The sequence below is a fragment of the Phyllostomus hastatus genome, unplaced genomic scaffold, assembly GCF_019186645.2.
Source record: "Phyllostomus hastatus isolate PE091 unplaced genomic scaffold, TTU_PhHast_1.1 phas_contig_1, whole genome shotgun sequence".
Taxonomy (NCBI): Eukaryota; Metazoa; Chordata; class Mammalia; order Chiroptera; family Phyllostomidae; genus Phyllostomus; species Phyllostomus hastatus.
Window position 1 is genome coordinate 23,951,110 of NW_025333498.1, and position 27,940 is coordinate 23,979,049.

Here is a 27,940-nt window from a genome sequence, read left to right on the forward strand (position 1 = left end):
TATTGGCTTAAAATATATTTTATGAGGCAGCTACCCAGGGTCTTTCCTCCATTTGCAACAGCTAGATTTTTGGTTGGCAAGCCTATTTCATCAACACCAGGGGTTTTTTTTAAGCCTTTTTTGGACTGTGATTCTTAGTAAGAAATGCATTCTGTGCCTCAATCTAGTTTGTGTATATATAAATGAAACACAATTCACAAAATTATATTTAACCTTACAACATGAATGTTCACTTATTTCATTTAAAAAATATTGGTCTCAACATACTGGATTGATTTTATGGCCACACATGGGCTGGAACTGATGATGAAAATGATGATATCCTATTGAATTTACATTTTTTAAGGCTGGTTTTTCTACCACCTTACTGATTCTGTCTCTCTGACTTTTTCCTCTCTCCCCTTCCCCCACCACACACTTGCAAGAAAAAAACAAAATGAAACTGTACTTTTTAATATAGAAAATTGTATGGTAATCCTTATTAAACATTCATTGGAAGGTTTGAGACTAACACCTGGTGCTAGACTAAATCTCCCAAACGTAAGAACTACATAAAACCTCATTGTATGTTATTGTATTTTTAAATGGGTTACTCTGGTGGAATTTGATGGTCGATTATCAAGTGAAAATCTGAGAGAAAAAAAATAGCTGTGTCCAATTGGAGTGTAAATGTTATGGCTGAGTTATAGTACTATGCAGAGTTTGAAAAATAATTATTCGAGTAAACATAGGACAGTTGATTATTTGTTTGGTAGTCTGTTAATATTTTATATGTGTTTCTTTTACTATAAAACAGATATAAGAGACAAACTATAGGGACCATATTCCTTCTCCTCCCCAAACTCCCCTCCCCCAACAACCCCCCCCCCAAAACAAACAAAGAAAAAATGAGAGTGAGAGATTAAATTAGATCCCTCAAAGACCTATAGGGATACAGGCTTGGAAGCTCAGATTAGATGATCAAGCCTTTCATTGAAGCTTTTGATTTTAACCTGCCTTCAAGTTCCTGGTAGAAGGAATAGTTCTTCTAGAGAAATAATTAGTGTATTTAATTGTTTGGAAATGATCAGTGCCCAAATCATCTTCAAACATACTCAGTTGTCTGGTCCATAAAGTACAAATACGCTTTTGATATGACAGGTCTTTTATGGGTATAAACTGAGAAGGAAATATTTTCAACTATTTAATTATGCATCTAGTTCATGTCAGAATAATTACTTTTATATAATTTGGATAATTTTAACACAGTTAATGTACTGCCAATAGCAACATTGAGTTCAAATCAAGGCTGGCCAAGGCAAGAGACCAAAGTGCATTAACCTATGGGGAAATAAAGACAAGTAGGACTCTGAATTCTAGGTCGTTGGTGACTATTGACAATAGATGAAATCTCCTTGAGTCATTCTCTCAGTTGGGCTCCTTAAGTAGAGAGTATGTCCCTCAGTACATATATTATCCTATAATTACTTCAGTTTCAAACTGTTTGAGCTAGTTCACTCATTTATCCCACTGTCTGTAGGACATCTTTAAGATTTCATAATGACCCGAGATTATACATGTGTAAGCCAGAAACTTCATCCCATAAAACAAAAACAAATTTTAAAGCTCACACAAAGACAACCTATTTCACTTCATATGTCTCATTAACTCTTGACTGGGATACCACAACTACTTGCCACCTGGTAACTCAATAGAGGGTGTTGTCATACTCAGATCCATCCTCCACAGAACCTCTGTAAGGTGATGACCTGTTTAAAAATGGAAACTTAAACATCTCTCTCCTCTGCCTAAAATCCTCTAAAACCTTTTGGTAGCTTCCAGGATACAACTCACAGCCCTTAAAATGGTCCCAGGATCTGACCCTTGTTTATTCTGCAAACCAAATTTTATATTCCAGCAACAAATTTCCGTCTTTTTCTGTGTGCTTTTGTTTTGTTACTCCCCATTGCCTAGAGTACCTTCCCTGTTATCTTTACCTCTATAATTTACTGGTTCTTAAGGTTCAACTGAGGTCTTGCCTTATTTAGGAAACTGCACCCCCTACCACCTCCACACACACCTGAGCTGGGTGATATGTCCTGTGGGTACTTCTATAATGTGCTTTACATATGTGTTATCGTATAGTCTGCTTTTGTATGTGTCTGTATACACAGCCACCCACCCACACAGACCCCTCTTTTAGATTATTTGCAAAGTATGTAAAGTTTGTCTTTCCTCTAAGCCAAATTGTAGAGTAAAATGTTGGTGTAAAAGGGGCACAGGAAGAGAGAGGCATTGGGCAAGCAGTGTACTTGCTTTTCAATGACATTACCCACAGAAATTGGGGAGCAGGAACTTGTGCCATGGTACTTAATTAGCCTATTTAATTTAGATTGCTGTTATTTCCATCTCATTCCTTTGAATTTCATGTTATTTTCTTTTTTTGTGCTTTTTGGTTCTGTTCCAAGATCTAGGTTTTACTATTTAGAAACAGAAAGTTAACTTTGTGATTGAAATATTTTGTGGGTTTTGTTTATTAATGTTCTACAATTGAGTGCATTACTGATGGTGTTGGGGAGGAAGCTTTTACTTAAAGAATATAATGTAATTAGTTTTTTAAAAAGGCTAAAGATTCCTAGCAGTCTTCCATCTCTCCAAGTTTTGTCAGTTTTACCTATTAAATACATATTTCTCAAATAGATCTACTTTTCCTCCATTCCTATCACTACCATAATTTCTTGCCTGGAGGTTTGTGATATCTTTCCCACAGGGCTGTCTGAATTCCTTGTGGATATTTTTATGTTGGTTCCCACCCTAAACCCATTTTCAAAACATTTAGCTCCTATTGAGCTCTACCTAAAGCCCCCTCATTGCTTTAGGATGAGGCAAACTGCTTAGCTTGGGTTTGCTCTACCTAAAGGCCTGACAGGATCTAGCTCCTGCCCAGCACACACCTCTCATCATTCTTTGCTGCAACTCTGCTGAGTTTCTTTACTGCCATGGTCCTCCTGCCTCTAGGTCTTTGCAAGTGCCATTCACCCTGCCTTGAACTCTCATCCCTCCTCTTTTACCCTGCCTAGCTAAAACTCATCTTTCAGCACTCTCTATAATTGAAGCTTTTCACTGGTCTATATTTGCCCTCTCCAACTTTGGGTTAGAATAGCAATTTTTAACCAGTGTGCTACAAGAATTTTAAAAACATGCAATGCCTGATTATTTAGTAATGGGCACTGACCTCTTTTCCCTTAGATTAAAAAAAAATGACAACAAACAACACAACAGTAGCCATCTGGTGTGAAGGGATCAAAATTATACCTATTTTTGTCAGATTAGCAAAAAATATAATTCATTTTATTATATTATTTAGTAATTTTAGTAATTAGTTTATGTGTGCCATGAGATGAAAAAGGTTGAAAATCACTGAGTTAGAATGTAGGCAGTAACCTAAAAAAGTCATATTTAGTAGTTGGGAGTATTAAACTTAAAAAAATTAAAATTTCACAAAGCAAGCTATCTTTAATATGTGGTTCATATTTTAAAAATTAGATTTTAGTTACTAATACCTTTATTTTTATCAAGTAACAGTAGTTAATTTTTATCATTATAGTGTTGGTCCTTATTTACTGTTGAGTAGTTCTATGCCAAGTATATACATTTTAAGTATATTTTATTGGTTATGCTGTTATAGTTTTCCCAATTTTTTCCCCCTTTGGGCCTCTGCCCTGCACCACCCCCAACCCTCCAGCCTTCCCCCTGACTCTTAGTTCATGTCCATGGGTTGTACATATAAGTTATTTGACTTCCCTGTTTCCTGTACTATTCTTAACCTCTCCCTATTTTATGCCTACCAATTATGTTTCTTATTCCCTGTACCTTTCCCCCATTCTTCCCCTCCCCCTCCCCGCTGAAAACCCTCCATGTGATGTCCATTTCTCTGATTCTGTTCCTGTTCTATTTTGCTTAGTTTTTGTTTTCATCTTTTTTTTTTAGGTTCAGTTGTTCATAGTTGTGAGTTTGTTGTCATTTTACTGTTCATAGTTTTTGATCTTCTATTTCTTAGTTAACTCCCTTTAACATTTCATATAATAAGGGCATGGTAATGATGAACTCCTTGAACTTGACCTTATCTGGGAAGCACTTTATCTGCCCTTCCATTCTAAATGATAACTTTGCTGGATAGAGTAATCTTGGATGCAGATCCTTGCCTTTCATGACTTCAAATACTTTTTTCCAGCCCCTTCCTGCCTGCTAGGTTTCTTTTGAAAAATCAGCTTATAGTCTTATGGGAACTCCTTTGCAAGTGAAGTGTTTCCTTTCTTTTTGATGCTTTTAAAATTCTCTCTTTATCTTTAATCTTGGGTGACTTAATGATGATGTGCCTTGGTGTGTTCCTCTTTGGGTCCAATTTCTCTGGGACTCTCTGGGCTTCCTGGACTTCCTGGAAGTCTGTTTCCTTTGCTAGGTTGGGGAAGTTTTCCTGCATCATTTGTTCAAATGATTTTGTAGTTTCTTGCTCTTCCACTTCTCCTTCTGGAACTCCTATGATTCAGATCTTGGAGCTCTTCAAGTTGTCCCAGAGTTTCCTAAGCCTCTCCTCATTTTTTTGAATTCTTGTTTCTCCATTTTGTTCCACTTGGATGTTTATTTATTCCTTTTGTTTCAAATCATTGATTTGAGTCCCAGTTTTCTTCTCCTCACTGTTGGTTCCCTGTATATTTTGCTTTATTTCCCTTTGGGTAGCCTTCATTTCTTCCTTCGTTTTGCCACTGAGCTCCATCAGTTCTGTGAGCATCCTGATAACTAGTGTGTTGAACTCTACATCAGAAAGATTGGCTATCTCCCCATCGCTTAGCTCTTTTTCTGGAGTTTTGCTCTGTTCTTTCATTTGGGCCATATTTATTTGTCTAGGTGCACCTGTTATGTTGTAAGGGGGCGGGGCCTTAGGTATTTGCCAGGGTGGGGCCACCCTCTTTGTTGCATTTTGGTACCATCTGTGGGGGAGGGGTCAGAGAGGGAACAATGCCCTCGGCTTGCCGGGCTCTAGCCTCACTTTCCAACTAACTCTCGTGTGAGACCAGGCGTTTCTTCTGCTGTGGCAACCTGGGCAGTAGTTTATAGCTGGGTATGACCGCTGCCTTGCCCAGGGTCCTCTCTGCCTGCCAGGCTGCCAGTCTCCATCCTTCCTACCTGTCTGGGTGAATATTTCTTTAATTCCTTGGTTGTCAGAGTTTCATGCAGTTTGACTTTCTGGCACTTTTGGTTGTTTATAGTTTTTAGATTGGTTGTTACCCTCCTTTTGGTTGTGTGAGGAAGCAAAGGGTTTCTGTCTATCCTCCATCTTGGCTGGAACTCCCAAATATATTTTAAGCCAGCATTCCTCACCCTTTTTGGCACCATGGATGGTTTCCTGGAAGGTGGGGGTCAGGAGGCGGAGCTTCAGTGAACCTTGCTCTCCCCACTGTGAGCAGGGCAGGGAGGCTGAGGCAGTGCTGAGCTCACCCATGGATGGGTTAGGGGTCAGGCAAACAGGAGGTAGAGCTCAGGCAATTTTTGCCTGTTCCTAACAGTCCACAGCCTGAGAGTTGGGGGTTCCTGCTTTAAGCAACGTACATGAATTAATCATTTAGCCTTCAAAGCAACCCTGAAGGCATGTATCATTTATCTCCCTATTTTAGAGACAGGAAAACTGAGAGAGGAAGAAATTTGCCTCTACTATAAGGTTAGTGAAATGTCAGAGCCAATATTTAAATCTAAGCAACCTGATTTTGTACTTGTACCCTACTTATATGTAAATAAAGTTAAAAAGGATTATTAAAGGCTTAATAACAACCACAACAACAAAAATCCAGTCAATGTGCATCTCCCCTAGTCTCGCTGACTAAAGGCAACCGCATGTACCACTCTGAGATGTTTCTTCCAATATTTACCTTTTGAAATAATATGCTTATACTGCTATTTCTTAATGTGTCAAAATTTGACATTACATACTAACTTCCCATTTTATCATATAAATATTTAGCTTTCACACATATATCCCCTTACAATATAATTGTCACATTCTTTTGTTTGCATTTTAGTATTGATTGTGACTATGTAAATATTGTTCACTACTGAGCTAAGCAAGTGTATTGAGTGTGATTCCTTACTTGTAGATTTTTTAAACCCTGGAGTTAATAATTAACTAATTTAAGAAAAGAAATTTGCTTTTTGTTTTCATATGTCAATTTTTATTTCTATAGACTTCGACATCTCAGCATGACTTTTCCACATAATTGAACCTGTCATGTATATTGTTCTGTTCCTGGCTCCATCTGTCCTCTTGTTCCAGTTAGGACTCTTGCTTTCCAGGTTTATTGCATAGCTGTTGTTTGGGATTTTTCTTTGCTGATAATTCTGTTGGAGTCTCTATTTCTCAGAGACTATGGCTTTTGTTATTTATTTACTCACTCATTTGAATGAAACACATTGCCCAGTAGCTTCCTGAGAAATGCTGAGTGGAATCAAGAAATTTGAAATATTGACTGTCAGAAAGTCTTTATTCTACCTTCATGTATTCTCTTCTTTTTCCCCCAAAGTTAAATTTTTTCTTATATGTTTTTTCCATTTACCATCTAGTCCAATTATACCCCTTCACGCACTCCACGGTCAACACACTGTTGTCCGTGTCCTTGAGTCCTTTTTCCTTTTTGCTCAAACCCTCCACTCACGCCACCCACTAGCTGTCATCCTGCAACCTATGAGTCTCTCTCTATTTTGCTTTTTAGTTCAGTTTTTCATTAGATTCCACCTATGAGTGAAATCATATGGTATTTCTCTTTCTCTGACTGGCTTATTTCACTTAGCTTAATGTTCTCCAGGTCCATCCACACTGTTGCAAAAGTAGACTTTTCTACTTTTTTACAGCTGAGTAGTATCCCTTTGTGTAAATGCCCTGTAGTTGTATATTCACTCATCTACTGAGGGACACTTGGACTGCTTCCATAATTTGTAGATTGTAAATAATGCTGCAGTGAACATAGCGGTGCTTACCATATTATGCCATGTATAATGAGCACTTTTTTGCCAAAAATTTTGAGGGAAAAATAGGATGTGCTCTAGACATGAGTGATACTAATTATCTGTATAAATGTTTTTATTCTTTTATTTATGCTTATGCATTAAAAATGTAACTCTAGAAAGCACTAACAATATCTATATGCAAAACAATATCCTGGGATACAACAATCAATTTTGTTTCTAAATACAAATTATAAAAAAATGGAATTAAAAAATTTAAATGAAAGATTTCTTTCCTGAAAGTTTGGTCCAAAAACATGGGTGTGCATTATATTCAACAAAATATGGGTATGTTTTTTCAAATTAGTGTTTTGGGTTCCTTCAGATATATTCCCAGGAATGGGATCACTGGGTCAAAAGGCTGACCCATTTTTAATTTTTTAAGGTATCTCCATACTGCTTTCCACAGTGGCTGCACCAACCTTCATTCCCACCAACAGTGCAGAAGGGTTCCCCTTTCTCCACATCCTCACAGCACTTGTATGTTGACTTATAGATGATAGCCATTCTGACAGCTGTGAGGTGGTGATATCTTATTGTGGTTTTAATTTACATTTCTCTGATGGTTAGTGATGTTGAGTATCTTTTCATATATCTATTGGCCATTTGTATGTCCTCTTTGAGAAGTGTCTATTCAGGTTCTTTGTTCATTTTCTAATGGGGTTTTTGTTTTGTTTTGTTTTGCTTTTTGGTGTTGAGTTTGTAATGTTTATATAAATTCTGGATATTAACCCCTTATAAAGTATATCAGTGAATATGTTCTCCCATTCTGTGGGTTGTCTTTTTATTTTGTTGATGATTTCCTTTGCTGTGCAAAAACATTTCAGTTTGGTGTAGTCCCATTTGTTTATTTTTTCTTTTATTTCCCTTGCCTAGGGATATATATCCAATAAAATAGTGCTATGAGCTATGTTTGAGATTTTGTTGCCTATGTTTTCTTCTAGGATTTTTATGGTTTTGGGTCTAACATTTTAAGTCTTTAATATATTTTGTATTTATTTTTGTGTATAGTGTAAGAAGGTGGTATAGTTCCATTTTTCTGCAAATATCTGTCCAATTTTCCTAACACAATTTATTCAATACACTGTCTTTAGCCCATTGTATGTGTTTGGTTCCTCTGTCAAATATTAATTGACCATAAAGGTGTGGGTTTATTTCTGGGCTATTTTGTGCCATTGATCTATGTGTCTGTTTTTAACCAGTACCATGCTGTTTTGATTACTATGGTCTTATAATATAGTTTGATGTTAGGTAGCATGATTCCTCCAATTTTGTCCTTCTTTCTCAGGATTGCTGTTGCTATGCAGGACCTTTTGTGGACTCATATAAATTTTTGAAATATTCTAGTTTTTTTGAAATATGTCATTGGAATCTTAGTAGGAATTGCCTTGAAACTATAGATTGCACAGTATGTGTTTCCACTTGTATCTTCTTCAATTTCTTTTTTCAGTGTCTTATAATTTTCTGAGTACAGGCCTTTTACATCCTTGGTTAGGTTTATTCCTATGTATTTTATTCTTTTTGAACCAATTGTGAATGGGATTTTTTAAAATTTCCCCTTCCATTAGTTTGTTATTGGCATATAAAAATACAACTGATTTCTGGATATTAATTTTGTATCCTGCTACTTTGCTGAATTCATTTATCAGTTCTAATAGTTTCTTGGTGGAATTTTTGGGATCCTCTATATACAGTATCATGTCATCTGCAAATGAAAAGAGTTTTACTTCTTCCTTTCCAATTTGGATGTCTTTTATTTCTTCTATTTGTCTGATCGCTGTCGCTAGGTCTTCCAGTGCTATGTTGAATAAGAGAGGTGAAAGCAAACATCCCTGTCTTATTCCTGATCTTAAAAGGAATTCTCTAGTTTTTGCCCAATAAGGAAGATGCTGGCAGTGGGTTTGTCATATATGGCCTTTATGATGTATAGGTATGTTCCCTCTAATCCCACTTTGCTGAGAGTGGTTATCATACAGCAGTGCTGGATTTTATCAAATGCCTTTTCTGTATCTATTGATATGATAATGTGGTTTTTATCCTTCATTTTGTTTATGTAGTGAATCACATTTATTGATTTGCGAATGTTGTACCAACCTTGCATTCCTGGAATAAATCCCAGTTGATCATGGTATATGATCTTTTTGATGCATTGCTGTATTGTTTGCTAATATTTTGTTGAGGACTTTAGTGTCTATGTTCATCGGGGATATTGGCCTATAATTTTTTTCATTGTAGTGTTTTTATTGTTTTTGGAATTAAGATAATGCTGGCCTCTACAAATGAGTTTGAGAGCCTTCCCTCCTCTTGAATTTTATGAAATAGTTTGAGGAGTATAGGTATGAGTTCTTGGAATATTTGATAAAATTCACCTTTCAAGTCATCTAGATCAAGGCCCTTGTTTGTTGGGAATTTTTTGATGACTGCTTCCATTTCACTAGGTATAATCTGTCTATTCAGATTCTCTGACTCTTCCTGATTTTGTTTAGGAAGATTATATGATCCTGGGAATTTATCCATTTCATCCAGGTTGTCCAATTTGTTGGCATATAGTTGTTCACAATATTTTCTTACAATCTTTTTTTTCCTTTGGTGTCAGTTGTTATTTCTCCTCTCTCACTTCTGATTTTACTTATTTGGGTTCTCCCTCTTTTTGTCTTGATGAGTCTGGTTAAAGGTTTGTCCATATGGTTTATCTTTTCCAAGAACCAGCTCTCGTATTCATTGATATTTTATATCCTTTTTTTAGACTCTATTTTGCTTCTTTATGCTCTGATCTTTATTATTCCCTTCCTTCTACTCACCTTGGGCTTTGTTTGTTGTTCCTTTTCAAGTTCCTTTAAGTGTAAAGTTAGACTGTTTATTTGAGCTTTTTTTGTTTGTTTGTTTTAGAAATAGGCCTGTAATGCTATGAATTTTTCTCTTAGGATTGTTTTCTCTGTGTCCCACAGATTTTGGATTGTTGTGTTCTCCTTTTTATTTGTTTCAAGGTATCTTTTGATTTCTTCCTTGATATCATTGTTGACCCATTTATTGTTTAATAACATGTTATTTAGGTTCCATGTCTTTGTGTTTTTTCAGTGTTCTTGTGATCAATTTCAAGTTTCATAGTGTTATGGTCAGAGAAGATGCTTGATATGATTCCACTCTTCTTGAATTTATTAAGACTTGTTTGGTGTTCTAACATGTGGTCCATCCTAGAAAACATTCCATGTGCATTTGGAAAGTATGTATATTCTGCTGCTTTGGGGTGAAATGTAAATCCATTTGATGTAGTGTGTCATTTAAGGCCATTGTGCCCTTGCTGATTTTCTGTCTGGAAGATCTATCCATTGAAGTCAATGGGGTGCTAAAATCCCCATCTATGACTGTATTTCTGTCAGCCTCTCCCTTTGTGTCCATATACATTTGCCTCACATATTTAGGCACTCCTGTGTTGGGTGCATAAATGTTTACTAGGGTTATGTCCTTTTGTTGAATTGTTCCCTTTATCATTATATAATGCCCTTCTTTTTCTCTTACTATAGCCTTGGTTTTGAAGTCTATTTTGTTGGCTGTAAGTATTGTTACTTCAGTCTTTTTTTCTTTTCCATTTGCATTAAATATCTTTTTCCATCCCTTTACTTTTATTCTGTGTGTGTCTTTAGATCTGAGATGGATCTCTTGGAGATAGTATGTTTATGGGTCTGGTTTTTTTTATCCATTCAGCTACCCTATGTGTTTTGGTTGGAACATTTTAATCACTTACATTTAAAATGATTATTGATAGATACATATTTAGTAACATTTATTGTTACACTATTTTCCTCTGTTTTTTTTTCTTTCTCATCTTCTTTTCTGTCTCTTTCCCTTTCTCTTTCTCTTTCTCCTCCTTCTCGTCCTTGCATGCCCTTTCACATTTGCTTCAGTACTTGTTTCATGTTAACAAACTCCTTTAGCTTTTTCTTGTGTGGAAAGTTCTTTATTTCTCCTTCAATTTTAAATGATAGCCTTGCTGTGTAAAGTAGCTTTGGTTGTAAGTCCTTGCTTTTTGTCACCTGGAATATTTTATGCCATTCTCTCCTGGCCTGAAATGTTTTTGAGAAATCAGATGACAATCTAATAGGTGCTCCCTTTAGGTAATTATCTGCTTTTCTCTTTTGGCTTTTAAGATTGTCCCCTTGTCTTTAAGCCTTGTTGTTTTAATTATGATGTGTCTTGGTGTAGGCCTCTTTGGGTCTGACTTGCTTGGGACTTTCTGAATTTCCTGGACTCTTGTCTTTTTCCTTCACAAGATTGGGAAAGTTTTCAGTCATTATTTCTTTAAATAGCTTTCAGTCCCTCCTCACTCTCTTCTCCTTTTGGTGTTCCCCCATGATTCGAATGTTGTTACACTTCATGTTGTCCCAGAAGTTTCTTAAGCCCTCCTCATTTTTTAAAAACCTTTTTTCTTTTTGCTGCTTTGCCTGGGTGTTTTTTCTACCTTGTCTTCAAAATCACTGATTCTATTCTCTGTTTCATCTGACCTACCATTTTTTCTTTCCAGTGTATTATTTATTTCAAATACTGCATTTTTTTATTTCTGGCTAGTCCTTTTTTTATAGTTTCTATGTCTTTTTTCATTCTGTTGAATATCCTTATAATCATTACTCTAAACTCTATCTGATAAATTGCTGGCCTTCATTTCATTAGTTCTTCTGAAGAATTCTCTTGTTCCTTCATGTGGCCTGTTTCTTTGTTTTCCCATTTTGGCTGCTTCTTTGTGTTTGTTTCTATGTAATGGGTATGTCTGCAAGACTCTGGTGCAGACCTAAGTCACACCCTGCCTGTGACTGGCTTTGAGCCACGTGTTTGGAGCTATCAGCAATCCACAGCTTGTGGCACCCTCTACTGGGCCTGGGTTTGTGCAGAAAAAACTAGGCAGAGCAGCAAGGCCAGCTTATACAGGCACCAGGCCTGGGGGATCTGCCTCTGCCTGCAGGCTTTTTGTTGGGTTAATCAGTGAATGTCTTCCACCTGTACTCCTCAGCAATTGGACTTATGCACCACAGGGTGGGGCAGTTGCTGCCCCTCAGGCTGATGCCACTTGGAGAGGTGTGTTCTTCCTGAGAAAGACAGCTTCTGCAGTATGAGGAATGACTCAGCACAGGGATACTGGCAGCTGTTCCTTCAGTGCACTCCCCAGAGCCACCATCCCCAGACTGTCCTCAAGCATCTCTAGTCCACTCTGCCCTCCCTCTCCTGGAACCCAGGAAAGTGGGCCCTTTAAGAGGCTCTCTGTGTCTCCAGCCATCTCTCCCTGGTGGATAGGAAATCCTGCTGCTTTTTGTAGCCATAGGATATTTGTGTTCCATTTCTGGTTCTGGTGCTATACGCTGGGGAGCCCAGCTTGTGGCTTAGACCCACACTTCTCAGGGGGAACCGCCTAGCCACTTAAACATACTTGCAGCACTTTAGCTGCCACCAGTGGGAACCCAGTCATCTCTCTCATGCTTCTTCTGCACTCCTTACCAGTCTCGTTGTGGTGATGTGGCTACTTCTGTCTGTCTGTGGTTATAAGGCTTCTCTCCAGCTAGTGTTCAGTTGGTTATTCAGGATGATTTTTCTATAACTTAGTTGTAATTACATTTTTGATCCTGGGAGGAGGTTAGTGTAGTGTCCACTTACTTTTCTGCCACCTTGGGTCCTCATGTTTTCTTTTCTGATTAATTAACTTATTACTATCTTTTTTAGTAGTTACTCTGTTTACCTGGTTAAAGTGTTTTTAAAAAGTAAGGAGGGTTATATGATACTTCTTTCTTTCATGTTGCCCTCTGACACCTAGATTTCCTCTCTGGAGTCAACCAGTGCTATCTTGTTAAATATAAAAGCAATTTGTATATATTTTCCCTCTTTTTAAAAAGCAAATAAATATCACTTATTTTTCACTTAACCTATTGTGGAGATAACTTATCAGCATATAAAATAGTTTCTTTGTTTTTAGCTTAGCATACTATTCCACAATATCACTCTATCTTAAGGTTGTTTCAACCCTTTGATACTAAAACAATATTTTAATGTGCAAGCTTATAGGTTGTCATTTCACTTGTATACTAGCATATCTGTGGGATAAATCTCTTAAAGTTATTTTCACACCTGACACATTGGTGGGGAACTGAGACTTTTCACATTGATAATACCTAGTCAAATGGAATAAGGGTAAGAGGATAAAAGAACACCCAATAGTAAATGTCTCCTGGCAGAATGCACCCTTCTGGAGGACAATTAATAATGCAGAGAAGGTTTCTAATGAAAATTATTGTTTCATTTGAACTTTTTGACCATGGCCTTTGTTTTTTGTTTTTTTTTTTTTTTTTTTTTTTCAGATATGGCCCATATTTTTCAACTGGATAACACTTGTTTCTATTGTTACTTCAGTATCCTTCTTATATCCTTTGCCCTCTACCTCCTCACCTCATTACCTCCTTTAGTGTTCATGGCCTTTTGTCTGTTATTTTAGCTTTAGGTCTACCTCTGCAAATAATCCAGAAAAGAGAGCACTCCATTAGCTATTCTTTTTCAACAAGTCAAGAACCCATCCCTAACATGTTATGGGACAGGGTCCTGGCCCTGAGTGGGGCTTTCAGGGCCAGCTGTAGTGTGTGGGTTCTTGACTTCTTGTAGGAAAGATTTCCCAGCCTGGGTTCAGGTAACTGTGAGGATACATTTATTAAAGCTGGGAACGATGAAGCGAGGAAGGGCTTCGCATAGAAGAAGCAACAAGAGTCTAAGCAGGGCTGCTGTAAATTACTAGGAAGTCAGAGAAAAGCGGGCCTTGGAGACAGGTTCAGGGGATAAGCCTGGGACTGGCTGCCACTGCCCATTGCCTTAAAGCATAGGAGACATGTGCCTATGGGCAGGAAGTGGGGAGAGAAGAGCAGATGGAATGCCACAAGGGCTGCTCCCCAGAAGGAGGGCGCAAGCTATGGGTCCTTTGTGTTGAGGCTTTTCTCTGTTTCTTGCAGGGGGGAGCTCTCAGGGGAGGGTTTTAGTAGAATACTCATCAGTTCTCTAGGTGTGCCCTTCCAGGGTCATGGTCCCCACTGACTGGTCAGTGGTGGGGAAGGGGATCTGTAATCATTGCAGTTAGTCCTGGCATCACCCATCTGGTTTTGCTGCTTTTTGGGGTCTGGAACTGAAATACAACTGAGGCCCAGCTATGATCTCCAGGGAAGGAAGGCAAGGGGAGAAAAGGTTACCTTGGTCCTTGTTTTCCCAGTTTTGCCTCCTGCCAGGGCCTTCCACCCTGGTGACCGTTTGTGCTTGGCCGTAAATTACTTGGCCAAGTTTGTTCAGCTATCTGTCTCAGTTTTCCTATTCCACTTGCCAAGGAATTTTCCTAGCTTCTTATTATCCTGTCTCAAACACTTCACAGTTTAACAACCTTCCCAGCCTCCCATTGATTCACTTGCTGAGTTCAGCTAACTCTACCTCCTAAATTTCTTCCCAGCCCTCCACACCCCTTCCAGTCATCTCTTTGCTGGATTATTTTTAATAGTCTCATGACTGCCTCTAGCCACCTTCTCTCATTTTCCCACCCCCCCATTCATATTCAGCACAGCTTCAAGAATAATCTTTATAAATTTCAGTTCTTATTAGGTCATCACCCTGCTTAAACTCCATCAAGGCCTCTCCCCTTTGCCTAAAGGATTAAGGACAAATCCCACAAAATTAGGTACCCCTCCCTTTTTTTTATGTGGAGCTTGGCATTCAGTATATATCTTATGGACCTCACTGTGTGGTAATTGTCCACGTATGGTCCTGAGGAAAATTACCCTACTTAAGGTCAGCTTTTAAAAGAAAAATTAAAGTTTAGGCTGATATTGTTTTATTTCCAACTAAAATATATATTAAAAGGGTCTTTTTATACTTTAGCCATGAGGAATGGATAATGCAGGAATTTTAGATAGTAACTGGATAAGTGGAGCAATAATGTGTGCTTCAAATTAGGCATCTATATAGCCTAGTCTTAAAGACAGGCATTGCTTTTATGCACAGTTTTCATGGAGAATTAATTTTGTTCTTTTACATCTGGGGATGCTGCAACTAATGGTGAAGGGGTAAGTATAGGGAACTACATAAATGTTGAGGTTGAAGTCTTTTTGAATTTCTGGACTGGGGGTTGGCAAGCTACAGCCTTTGGGCCACCTGGTTTTGTTAACACAATTTTATTGGAACCAGCCCCACCCATTCATTTAAGTATTGTCTATAGCTACTTTTGAACAATGAAAATAGACTGGAGTAGTAGCAACAGAGACTATATTGCCCAAAAGGAAAAATATTTACCATTTAGTTTTTTTACAGAAAGTTTACTGATACCTTTTCTAGAGGGGAATGGAAGTTGGGAGGTAGAGGATGAATGAGTTGTGGATACACCTGCAGGTAGATGAAAGCAAAGTGATAGCTGTCGATCAAGCAACCTTACTCCCTTGCTTCCCCACTAACCTACCCCTGATATTCTGGAACCTCAAAGGGAGAATGAAAGGACAGAAATCATCTTACTAATTGTGAGTGTTTGGGCTCCTTTATAAACATTTGACTGAATTTATTGTGTGCAACTCACACGTCCCACTTCCAACTGTATTCCATGGCAAGGCCTAGTAGACACTCCCAAGATATCTCTCACTAAGATATTGAGAAAAACAGTGAGGAGAACCCTTGCATTGGCACACACAAAAAAATCTGTGATTACTCTCCATTGCAGGCCATGCAGATTGGCTCCCTGACTTGAGTGGAGACGATGGGATCCCATAGCAGCTCTAGAAGCCAAGTGATAGCACTCAAACACCAGGGACAAAATAGATATGTATACAATAATGGAAAGCAGGGACATAGATGTAACCTGAAGACATTGGCTCACAAATACTTTTGGTAGCTAAGGTAATGTCTTTGGCAGGTTTTCCAGTGGTAACTAATGAACGAAGTAGATGAGCAGTAATATAACATCACTTTGCGTATATAACAGGAAAACACTAGTTTTGGTAACAGAAATGTTGACTTTAGTTGATGCATTTGCAGGTCACAACCTCTCACCCAGTTGCCAAACCTAAGTCAATTCACAGGCCCAGGACTCTTGATTGAAAGTGGAGTCCTCTTTTCCTTGAGGAAGAATGCTGTACTATTGCCTCAGTCATACATCACAAATCTTCCTCCAAGTCTTCCCCCAAGAAACCTGTAGCCATTTATTAGATTGTGCTTTGGGGAAAAGGAAATACTCATATCTTTTATACTAATTCTGGGAACCCAAAATACCATTGTGGCCAGTTAGTCAACATGGGAAGTTATAGTGGTCAGGCTGGAGTCTTAGCTCATGTCTGACTCACTGCCCAGTTGAATCCTGTATTGTCTCTCTAAATCTTGGATTGACGACCATTGTGATAGGAGAGCTAAGTGGAAGACCTTAGTACTTCTCTCTTCTGAAATAGTAAATCCGAATACCATATCCCTGCAGGAATTGTTGAGATTAATACCACCATCAAAGATTTGAGAAAAGACTTGTTATAATTACCACATCTCCATTTAACTCACTTATTTGACCTGTGCAGAAGTCAGATCTTAGAGAATGATTGGACTGTTATAAACTTAACCATTGGCTGATTCTGAATGTAGCTGATTCAGGTATATAGTACCTTTACTTGATCAAATCCACAGACCCTGGCATATGCTCTGTGGCTATTGACTTGGTTAGTTGCTTTTTCTCTATACCAAGTTACAAGGACCACCAAAAGCAATTTGCTTTTACCTAGCAGAGCCAAAATATACCGTCACAGTCTGACCTCAGGGTCAGGGCAGTTCTCCTGTTTTAGAAATCTTAATCTTTGCAACATTCCACAAAACATCGCACTGGTCCACTACACTGATAATGTAATTATGCTGATTGTTATCTGAGGAGCAGAAAGTAACAAATACTTCAGATGTCTTAGTCAAGCACATGAGAACCACAAAAATTCAGGGGCACATCAGTAACGTTTCTAGATATTCATTGATAATTGTGCTCAGTAAGCCCTTTTGGATTTTAGAGGCAATGTATATACATTTTAACATGCTGCCTTATCTACAGAGTAACCCATAAGACTGCACATCCAGGACAGTGCATACTGTGCTACCACTTAACTTTATGATTGAGCAGATCCATTGATTCTCTAAGTGTCTGTAGCATATAGGGATAATTTATCAAACCTCTAGCAAGAACCAATAACAGAATCACAATGCAGCTGTCTGGGATTTTGAAATGAATATATGACTTCTTCAGATAACTAGTTACCCTTTGGTAAACAGCTTTTGTCTTGCTACTAGGTAGATACTAAATGCATGACTGTGGGGTGTCAGGTTACCATGTAAACTGGACTGCTCATTCTTTAAGAGGGTGTTGTCTGACTTACTTAGCCATAAGGCTGGCCATGTACAGCAGCAGTCTGTCACCGAGCAGAAATGGTATGTAAGGAACAAAGCTTGGGCAGATTGGTACAGTATAAGTTGAATGAGCAAGTGTCTCAGACTCCTTTAAAAACAGGTCCTGTTGTATGGCCCCCACTCCTTCAACCCTTGCCTTTGGCCTCTTGGATATGTCCTTAATTTAGTTGATGGAAGAAGAAAAACCTCAAGTCTAGTTTATAGAGATATGCTCATACTACCCAAGCTATAGCACTTACAGCCCCACCATGAGTAATTTTGAAAGGCAATGGAGAAGGAAAATGCTCCCAGTAGGCAAACTTTTGAACAGTAGATATGAGAGCACAACATGTCTGGAAAGAGAGATGGCCAGAATGACAGCTCTGTAATGGTGCATAGGAAGAGGCTAATGGTTTGACTACATCATCAGGGACTGGGAAGGAACAGGAGTAGAAGATTGGTAACAAGGAAGTTTGAGGAAGAGGTATGAAGATAGACCTTTCAAAAAGGGGAGAGCCTGAAGAAATTTGTCCCATCTGAATGCCCACCATAAGACATATATTGCTGTCACTCATCAACTGGAAAAAATGACACACACTATGGATGTCAGTCAGCCTCTCTCCCCAGCCACTCCAATTCTTATTCAGTGAGCCCATAAGCAGTGGCCATGGTGGCAGAAATGGAGGCTATGTACGCATAGGCTGCATAGGCTAAGCAACATAGACTTCCTCTTTCTAAAGTTGACCTGGCTAGCCCTACTGCTGAGTTCCAAATCTGCAGAAACCAACACTGAGTGATTAGGGGTAACCTGTGGGACAGGCTGATTGCAGGATGTTTGACTTCTTACATCACTGAGCAGGCAGAGATTTGTCCTCATTAGAATTGATAAGTATTCTGGATATAGAGTTGCTCTTGCTGCCAGCACCAACGTCTCTGGACTCACAGAATGCCTGAAGCCAGGGTAGATCCAGAATGGGTAGTGGAAAAAGTCACAGATACCAATTACGACCTCGTGGCCAAATGGGTAAATGAGGATTGTAGTAGCTTTGAACATTTTCCCTTTGCTTTTCTTATACATACATATATGTGTATATGTTTATAAACTAACAATTTTCTTATCTCATTCCCCTTTTCTTTTTAAAAATATATTACAAAGAAAGTGTTAGAGATTAAATTTACAAGTTAGTCTTTGTATTAAGTGGGACTATGACAGAATTTGAGAAGTAATTCAGTCACAGTAATGGATACAGTGGCTGGTGGCACTCTGCATCTCCTCATTTTGAGATCTCCACTGTAAGAAGGATGCTTACACCTTGTTAGGTGGGATATAAAACTGTTTTGTTTTTGTTTAGGAGTTCAAATATGTGGGGGAGTGTGCATATGGAGGCTGAGTAGCCACAAGGGTGAACTATGCTGCTCATCAATTTATAGTTTCTCAACTCCAAATGCATTTTATTCACTTACTTTGTAATAATGGAGCTGGGCCCTGTAAATATTTCTGCTTTGCTAGCTGGTGCAATGTTAATAAGCCTTGTTAGTCGAGAGCACTGAGGTGAGGAGCTTGCTGGCCAGGCTCTTGCTGGTATACTCTTTCTCTACTGCTCAGCCCTGCAGTATGAGAGCACAGCATGTCTGGAATGAGAGATGTTTTCTCCAGTGCTAGGTAATTGCATCCTTAAGAGTCGGCACCTGCCTGCTTCTGCTTTCTCTCCAGGGTTTGATTGGAGCAGCAGTGGTATACCCTGGAGCCACAGGCATCACAGACCTATTCCCTAGCCCCGGTCGCTGCTCCCCATACTTTCTTTTTAGACTCATGTATGTATGCACTAGGGACCCTACAAGACCAGGTATCTAGGGAGCTGACTGCCCACTTTTTATCCTGGCACCAGCCTGGAGCTATACTGGCCCAAGATGCACATGCAAGTACTCTAGGCTCCTGTAGAAGACAGCTTCTCAGCTCCAGTTCTGAGGGTAGCCAACAATATTCTTGAGTACCCAATAGCAAATTCTAGGATTTGATATCTCTTTATGAATGGCTCCCTCTGAGACTCCAGAAGGCAGGTTTCTGACAAGTCTCACAGAGTGAGGCACCTCAGTGACTTTTCCACTGTCAGGGAACCAGTGCCATGCCCTCATGGTAGAGCTCTCTGGATCTCAGCCTGGTAAGGGGAAAGCTCTCCCTTGGCCGTCTCACCTTAGCGGGGTAGCAGTTGCACCTTATATTTGGTCATCCTGTATTTAGAATTCTCTTTAACTCTCACTAGCCAATTCCATTATTCTAATCCTTTAGTAAAAACAGATGAAAATTTTCTTGTTCAGATAACTATGTAATTTCTGCCTCTTTACTAATCCAGAAGCCATCAACCATGCTTGCAATGAAACTAATTAGATGGACAAATCTTTTAAAGCGCAGTGCTTTTGCCTGGGGGAAATATCAGTTCAGTATAATCTGTGGAACCACTCCAGTCACTCCTCAAAATCACTCTACTGTCTAGTATGTTGTAAATAATCAATATGTTATTTCATATGTTATATGAAATTCATCCACAGGTGCAGATGTGGCAGGAGAGAGTATGTGAGCCTCACCTCTCCCCCTCCATGGGTAGTGTTGCTCCATAATTGCTTTCTTGCTCCAAACCGTAGAGTTGGCTGGTCCACAAATCAAGATCCTGTCCACAACCTTTCACCTTCAAAGATGTTTATCTGATCAGGTATAACTGAGAAGTTGAATGTCTGGCCATGCCCTTCTGTTTATTAAAATTTGTGCTTCACATCAAAGTCTGTCACTAGGCTTTTTGTCTTGTAACCTGCAGAAACGTATATTCAGAAAGTCATTCATTTTATGACAGTCACATGCAATTGGTTGTACACTGGTGGCACTTTCCAGGCACCTGGAGCAACTCTAATTGGTTTTTAGCTGGAATCTTTGAGGTATGTCTGCTGCTGCTGCCTGTGAGATACCATGTGGCTGTCTGTCTCAATGCAGTTTGCTTTGCATCATTGTTTGTCCCTTGTCATACATCCACGAGTCATTCCCTGCTTGGAAGTATTGCTGGCAAGGATGTGAATGAGCATGGACTTAAACATAACCAAAACTAACCACAGTAGCAAATCACCATGGAATTTGATTCTACCAATAAATACAAGCAGAAATCACTTCCTGCCACTTCTCCATTCCCTAACATTTTCAGCAGCAGATGGACACTTAATAGAAATTCTGCCCAAGAATTTAAGGGTTTATAATCAGAGCCAGTTTGTTGTTATTGTCTTGTGTTTTTTTTTTATTCAGTTAGTGAACCCAGATGAGAATGTGTGGCAAAGACCCAATGAGTATTAATGCACAACAGTGTACTTTTTAAAATCTACAATCTATGCTAGGTTTTAGGGATGTAATTTTGTGATTTCTTGCTTTGCATGGTTACCATTAACTCTTTACAACATACTTTAACTCAGTAATCAGCAAGTTTCATATACCAATTTGGCTTTTTGCCAGTTAAAGTAACTGGAACCAGACCTTAAATCCCTGGGGTTGCAAAGTTTTATTGTCATAAGTACCGAAACAAGAACTGGAAAGAACTGCTGTCCTCTTGTTTTATTAAATGCTACTTTCACATGCAGTTATGAAGTATTCTGCTTTTCACTGCTTCAGAAGATTGCTTCAGTTGGAATTTTTATATTAAACTCATTTTCTTGCAGTGTGTGCTTTTCCATCTGGAGGGATAACCATGACTATAAAGATAGATCTTATCTTGATATTTTCCCCATCTGCCTGCATTTAAACAACATCCCCAGGTGATTCATTGTCACATTCAAGTTGGAGAAGCTATAGTCTAGATAACTGGAAGCCACAGCTTTGTAGTTAAATTATTTTAATTTTTGAGATTTCAGTTTTTTTTTCTGTTGAGATGAAAACATATTTTACCCCTAAGAATAGTCCATTGTTTTTAACCCAGGCCTTATAGACTTAGAATAGTTCATACTGTTTTAGCCTTTCAAAGTATCATTTTGTGGATATTTTTATTTATTATTAATGCCTTTTTGAAAGGTCTACATAATATAGTAGGATATACACAGCAATATTTTTTAAGACCAGAAAGTTTTTGAATTTTAATCTTTTCTAATTTTAGAGATTTATAAGTATCTCTAATTTAGAAAATTTAATTAATTTTAATTATTTTTTTCTAGTTTTAAAAAGCTATTTTATGGTATTCCTTTCTCTTTTTCTGTGAATCTGATCTTTTATAATTATCAAATGACCATTTTGGATTGGGATGTTTAAAGGTTTTAAAATATGAGAACAAACTCTTTATATGCTAATTACTTCTAATGTGCAAATATAACTTACTATATTTGAGTTTGCTGTTTTGTTGATTTTTTGGTCAGGACTCAAACTTCTAAGGCAAATTGGAAGTTGATTCTAGGAGAGATTTGTTTTATTGGCTGTTTTCACATAGGTCTTCAAATTTGTCAAGAAGCATGATCTAGGAGCATGACATTATTTCTAGAATAGGAATTAAGAATCATGGTTTTATTTTGCTTATGAACTTATTGTGTGTCTTTTGGGTTGTTTTATTGTTCAGAGTCTCAGGTTTTCTATCTTTGTGTTGGGAACAAATATTTAAAAAATGGTTTTACAGAATCATAATTTGCAGTAAAACTTCCCTGTCTCATTTATACCAGCATTAATTCCTGAGCCTCATCCAGAAAATTTGGGTCATTCCTGCTTTAGATTTTATCTTCTCTCTCCATGTCAAAATAACTTTTTTCAATTTACAGCAAGAATATATTTGAAAAATCTGTTCTTGGAGTATTAGGAATTAATAATATGGTTGCCTTTGGTTGGATAAATTCCTCTCTCTATCATGTGCTAGTTTTGATTTGTTTGAAGTCTGTGACCTAAATCAGTGATTCTCTTTTTTAAATATATTGTATTGATTATGCTAATACAGTTGTCACATTTTTTTCTCCCCTTTATTCCCCTCTACCCTGTACCCTCCCTCTCACCATCCATTCCCCCACTGTAGTTCATGTCCATGGGTCATACATTTAAGTTCTTTGGTTTCTCCATTTCCCATACTATTCTTAACATCCCCTGTCTATTTTTAACCTACCATTTATGCTTCTTATTCTTTGTACCTTTTCCCCCATTCTCTCCCCACCCCCTCTGCACTGATAACCCTCCAAGTGATCTCTATTTCTGTGAATCTGTTTCTGATCTAGTTGTTTGCTTAGTTCGTTTTTGTTTCTGTTTTTTGTTTTTGTTTTTGTTTTTTTTAGCTTTGGTTGTTGATAGTTGTGAGTTGTCATTTTATTGTTTGTATTTTTGATCTTCTCTTTCTTAGATAAGTCCCGTTAACATTTCATATATTAAGGGCTTGGTGATGATGAACTCCTTTAACTTTACCTTATCTGGGAAACACTTTATCTACCCTTCCATTCTAAATGATAGCTTTGCTGGATAGAGTAATCTTGGATGCAGGACCTTGCCTTTCATGACTTTGAATACTTCTTTCCAGCCCCTTCTTAAATCAACTGATAGTCTTATGGGAACTCCTTTGTAGGTAACTGTCTCCTTTTCTTTTGCTGCTTTTAAGATTCTCTCCTTATCGTTAATCTCAGGTAATGTAATTATGATGTGCCTTGGTGTGTGCTTCCTTGGGTCCATTTTTGGGGGGATTCTCTGTGCTTCCTGGAAGTCTATTTCCTTTACCAGATTTGGGAAGTCCACCTTCATTATGTTTATAAATAAGTTTTCAACTTCTTGCTCTTTCTCTTCTGCTTCTAACACCCCTACGATTTGGATATTAGAACATTTAAATTTGTCCCAGAGGTTCCTAAACCTCTCCTCATTTTTTTGAATTCTTGTTTGTTTATTCTGTTCTGGTTGAATGTTTATTTCTTCCTTTTGTTCCAACTCATTGATTTGAGTCCCAGTTTCCTTCCATTCATTATTGGTTCCCTGTTCATTTTCCTTATTTCACTTTTCTTAGCCTTCACTTTTTCCTCTATTTTGTAACCACACTCAACCATTTCTGTGAGCATCCTGATTACCAATGTTTTGAAATCTGCATCTGATAGGTTGGCTATCTCTTCATTGCTTAGTTATGTTTTTTCTAGAGCTTTGATGTGTTCTTTCACTCAGGCCATATTTCTTTGCCCCAGTGTGCCTGTTACGTAGTAAGGGGCAGAGCCTTAGGTATTCACCAGGGAGGGGCAACCTATGTAGCAGTGTTGTGGCACTGTATGTGGGGAAGGGGTCTGAGAGGGGACAGTGCCACTTGCTCTGCTATTGGCCTGACTTCAGTTGCTTCCTGTGCTACACACAAGCAAGTTGGGCCTTTCTGGTGCTGATTCCTGGGTTGGGGTGGTTTTGCATACTTTCTAGGGTCTCTCCAACAATCTCTCCTGTGAGGCTGGGCATTTCTCCTGCTGTGTCAACCCCCACAGTTTTTTACAGTCAGAAGTTTTGAGGCTTGCAACCAAGATGAAGGTGTAGGTAGATATACTTTGGCTCCTTGCACAACCAAAAGAAGGACAACAACAAATTTAAAAACAAAAAAAATAACCAGAACTACCAGATAATCGAACTGTATGGAAGTTTGATAACTAAGGATTGAAGAAACATTTATCCATACTGGTAGGAGGGGTGGAAACAGGCAGCCGTAGTGGAGAGGATGAATGGCAGGGTGGTGGCTGAAGGACTAGGGGTGAGCGAGGCAGCAGCTGGCAGAGTGGGCAATCCCACATTTGTGTGCAGATGAACTGGGAGGAACAATGGGAGTGAGACAGACCACACAACCCAGGGTTCCAGCACAGGGAAATAAAACCTAAATCAATGATTCTTAAACCTGGCTGCACTTTAGAATTATCTGGAGGCCCTACTATAACAAAAGCAGGGTCCAGGCCCTGCCATTAGAACAATTAAATCAAACTCTCTAGACTCTAGAGTCTAGAGGTAGAGCCTAAGGTACTGCATTTTTAAAGATTTTTCCACTAATGTATATCTAGAGTTCAGGACCATTGATGGAAATGCTTAATGTTGAATGTAGCTCTCATTAATGGAAGGCTGATATTGCACATTAGCAGCAGAGGACAAAAAAAGGCATGTAAAATCCCTGGAGAATTAAGGTTGGACTTTTCAAGTGATCAGCAATTGCTAAAAGGAGACTATACTTTTCAGAAATAATCTGAAAAGAGCAAAGCCTCATGTTCCTACTTTTGTAGACTTTGCAACTAAAATATCTCAGTCTTTTAATAACCCCATTGTCAAGATCCACAGCCTCATCCTCAATCCTTATTTCCAAAAACATGCTCTGAAAACACATGGGGTTTTTGTTGTTGTTGTTGTTGTTGTTGTTGTTGTTTTGTTTTAACTTATTTGCCCTGAAAATCTTATACGAGGTGATGTGAGGGAATTTTTATTTTTTTCCTAGATAATCCTCTTGTCTCCTGACATTTAAGGTATCAATTCTCAAGTCTTAAAGACCTTATTTCAGATAACTTTATTTAGAACATCAGGATTTTTAAAAAATATTTTATTCATTTATTTCAGAGAATAAGGACAGGAGGAAGAAAGAGGAGAGTAACATCAATGTGTGGTTGCCTCTTGCATGTCTCCCAATGGGGACCTGGCCTGCAACCCAGGCATATGCCCTGACTGGGAATTGAACCCATGACCCCATGGCTCAAAGGCAAGTGCGCAGTCCATTGAGCCACACAAGCCAGGGCAAAACTTCAGGATTTTACATGAGATCTGAGTTTGAATGTGTTGAGGAAATGTTGCTATTCCACTTAAACCAAATGACCTTGACTAAGCTGCTTAATCTATTTAACTCTCTTTGTCAGTAATATGGGAATGACATAAACTTTACAGGACTATTGGAAGACTAAATGAGAATGTATGTAGTAAGTGTTAAAGTATCAAGGACTTAACATTTAACAAAAATTAACTATTGTTTTTATTATTTCTAATACTAAATTAAATCTTGGTTCTCTTTTACTTTTCCAGTCAACAAACATTTATTGTGTGCCCACTATGTCACCAATATTGTAGTAAGTGCCAGAAAACAATCATGACTAAGGGAGGCACATTCCGTGTCCTTCATGAGCTTTCCCTGACTCCCGCACTCGAGACATCCTAAACTAAGACCTACTAATCGAAGGCTTCCCTTAAATAGATGAGCACATGCAATGATCGAATTATTGCCCTATTGATGAAGGACTCCTCTAGTTTATAATTTATTCCTAAAAAGATCTCTTCCAATTACCTTATTAATTCTATCCTTCTTTCTAATTCCCCATCCTAGCCACAAATGATTTCTGGCATAAAATGTTTTGGGAAAAGCATCACTGCCATAGAAGGATCCAGTTCTGTCATCTCCCTCTACTACATGGTTACCCTGGACAGTGTTTTGTTCTCTATTGTATTAAGACATCCTAAGGAGCCTATCTTATTCCTCTGAAATTTTTAATCTAGCCTACTTTTGGCTACTGAAGAAACCTAGTATCACTAAGTAGCACTTGAGAAGGGGATTTTTAGTGGTTCTTCCAGGGACAGAAAGGAGGGTGAACAGAGGTTGATTTATATCTGTCTATTATCAAGCCATGGTTAGAGAAAAGTGATCAAGCTGTATTTCATAGGTTGGGGACCATGAATAATATTTTATTTATCACAATATTTTGCTCATTTTCATCTTCCTGGATTCTCTTACTTAGATCAGATTACTGCCCTGTTAATCTGAAAGCACCTGGATCCTAAGCCTTAGAACCTTGGGGGCATGACTACATCTAGTCTGTTGGAATCTCTGCCAGGGTTCATTTCTGGTTTTGCACTGAAGCTTGTTGGACCAGGTCTAATGAAGTTTATTTTTAAAGACCATCCAGCTGTCAGACAATTATCATCTCTCAAGGATAAGATGCAGATTGTAAAATCTGTCTACTTGACATGGATACTTTATCTGCCCATCTGTTTTCACTTGACTCTTCTTTTTCTTATTTCCCCTGGTCTTTCCAGTTTATTCTTTCTCCTCTCATGCCTTAAACGTAGCTATTTCTCTGCTTTCATTATATAATGTAGGTGAACTCTAATGTACCCTGACACTGGCTCTCCAATTTTCATCTCTAGTGTAGCATTTCTCTCTGATTTTCTCTTCCATGTATCTTCCTTGCTTATGGGAACTTATCTTGGAAATCCTGCTAGCATCTCAAATTTGTCATCTCCAAAATTTAAAAAAAATTATGTCTCCAATTTCCACCCCAAATCCGTTCTTCCTGTATTCCCTGCCTTTAATGTCATCACTTGACCCATCTGCCTCCCATTCTCCCCTTTCTCTCACCAAGACCTACTTGATACCACTTCTGGGGCTCTTTTGAATCAGTCTTTTCCATCCTTAGTGCTTTCTTCATTTTTTGGTATCCATCAATTTTATTGGCACTGAGGAAACTGATTTTTGTAAAGCATAAATATGGTTATGATCCTTCTTTAAAATCACCCAGTTCTTTCCATTTAATCTATTCAGGACATAGTTGGTAGATTCCAAATTTACTTTGTTAACTTGTCTTTAACTGATCACCTAGCCTCACCTCCTACCATTCATACCTGTGCCCTCCTCTTCTGTGGTCCTCAGGATTGACCATGGCTTTTCTTGCTTTTATGCCTTTGCATCAGCCATTCCCTTTCTATCCTCTCTCTTGTCCACCTGCCTAAAATTTGCTTATCTTGCAAGACTCTGCTCAGTGATGCTGTCTCTGGGAAATTTTCCCTGACATTTCTCCTTACCCTCTATGTTGCTTTCTTAGTCTCCTGTCATAGCATATACCATGCTGCCTTTTGGTTGCCTAGAAATGTCATACTAGTTGTTGCTCCTTAAAAGTAAGAGGTATCTATAATTTTACAGTCTCATCTTAGCAAAACAATTGATACATAAGAAATTATATAGTAATTGTGTGGTTCTCAGACTCCTTGCATTATGTCTTCAAACAATGCATAAAGTTCAGAGGAGGGTATTTTAATCTTTACGTCAGGCTCTTAAAGCCACCAAAGTTCAGAAATATTGGCACCTCATTTTTATGAGCAAAATAACACATAATTGAGGTGTTCTCTGGAGCCAGTGTCCATTCCATACCAGAAAAAATATAGAGCAGTCCAATTAGAAATAGTATATAGAATTAAGTGTGCTTGTTCTGCCATTTTTGTTTATTCTGCTTAAAATTTCTTGCTAAATGCCAGAGATTCTATCTTAAAACTTGGTTTGCCTATTTTAAATTTAGTGATAACTTTGGAAGAGAAACTGAATAAAGTGTTAAAGTTAGTTTTCACTTCTATAAGTGACATTTTCCTTAAAATATGCTTGGGGAGGGCAGGCTTTTAGGGAAGACAGGTCTAACCCTTTACCCCTACAAATTATATGGTATGTAATTGTGTATTAAAACCCCTCACATTACATTTTTAAAGCATCATGAAGAAAATCAACCCTCATCGTGATTTAGCCTGTTATTG

At 38.2% G+C, this 27,940-nt stretch overlaps 1 protein-coding gene and 1 long non-coding RNA gene across 3 annotated transcripts in view; one reads left to right on the plus strand and one right to left on the minus strand.

Annotated features, from left to right (window-relative positions):
- LOC123812060 overlaps positions 1–27,940 on the minus strand; it is a 54,935-nt gene that overhangs the window by 15,510 nt on the left and 11,485 nt on the right. The window lies entirely within an intron of this gene.
- GALNT3 (polypeptide N-acetylgalactosaminyltransferase 3) overlaps positions 1–27,940 on the plus strand; it is a 67,394-nt gene that overhangs the window by 3,271 nt on the left and 36,183 nt on the right. The window contains exon 2 of one of the 2 annotated variants that reach the window (XM_045828624.1): positions 19,993–20,153. The exons of the other annotated variant lie outside the window; for it this stretch is intronic. The gene's annotated coding sequence lies outside the window, so the exon portion shown is untranslated. The remainder of the gene's footprint in view (positions 1–19,992; positions 20,154–27,940) is intronic. 2 annotated transcript variants of the gene reach the window in all.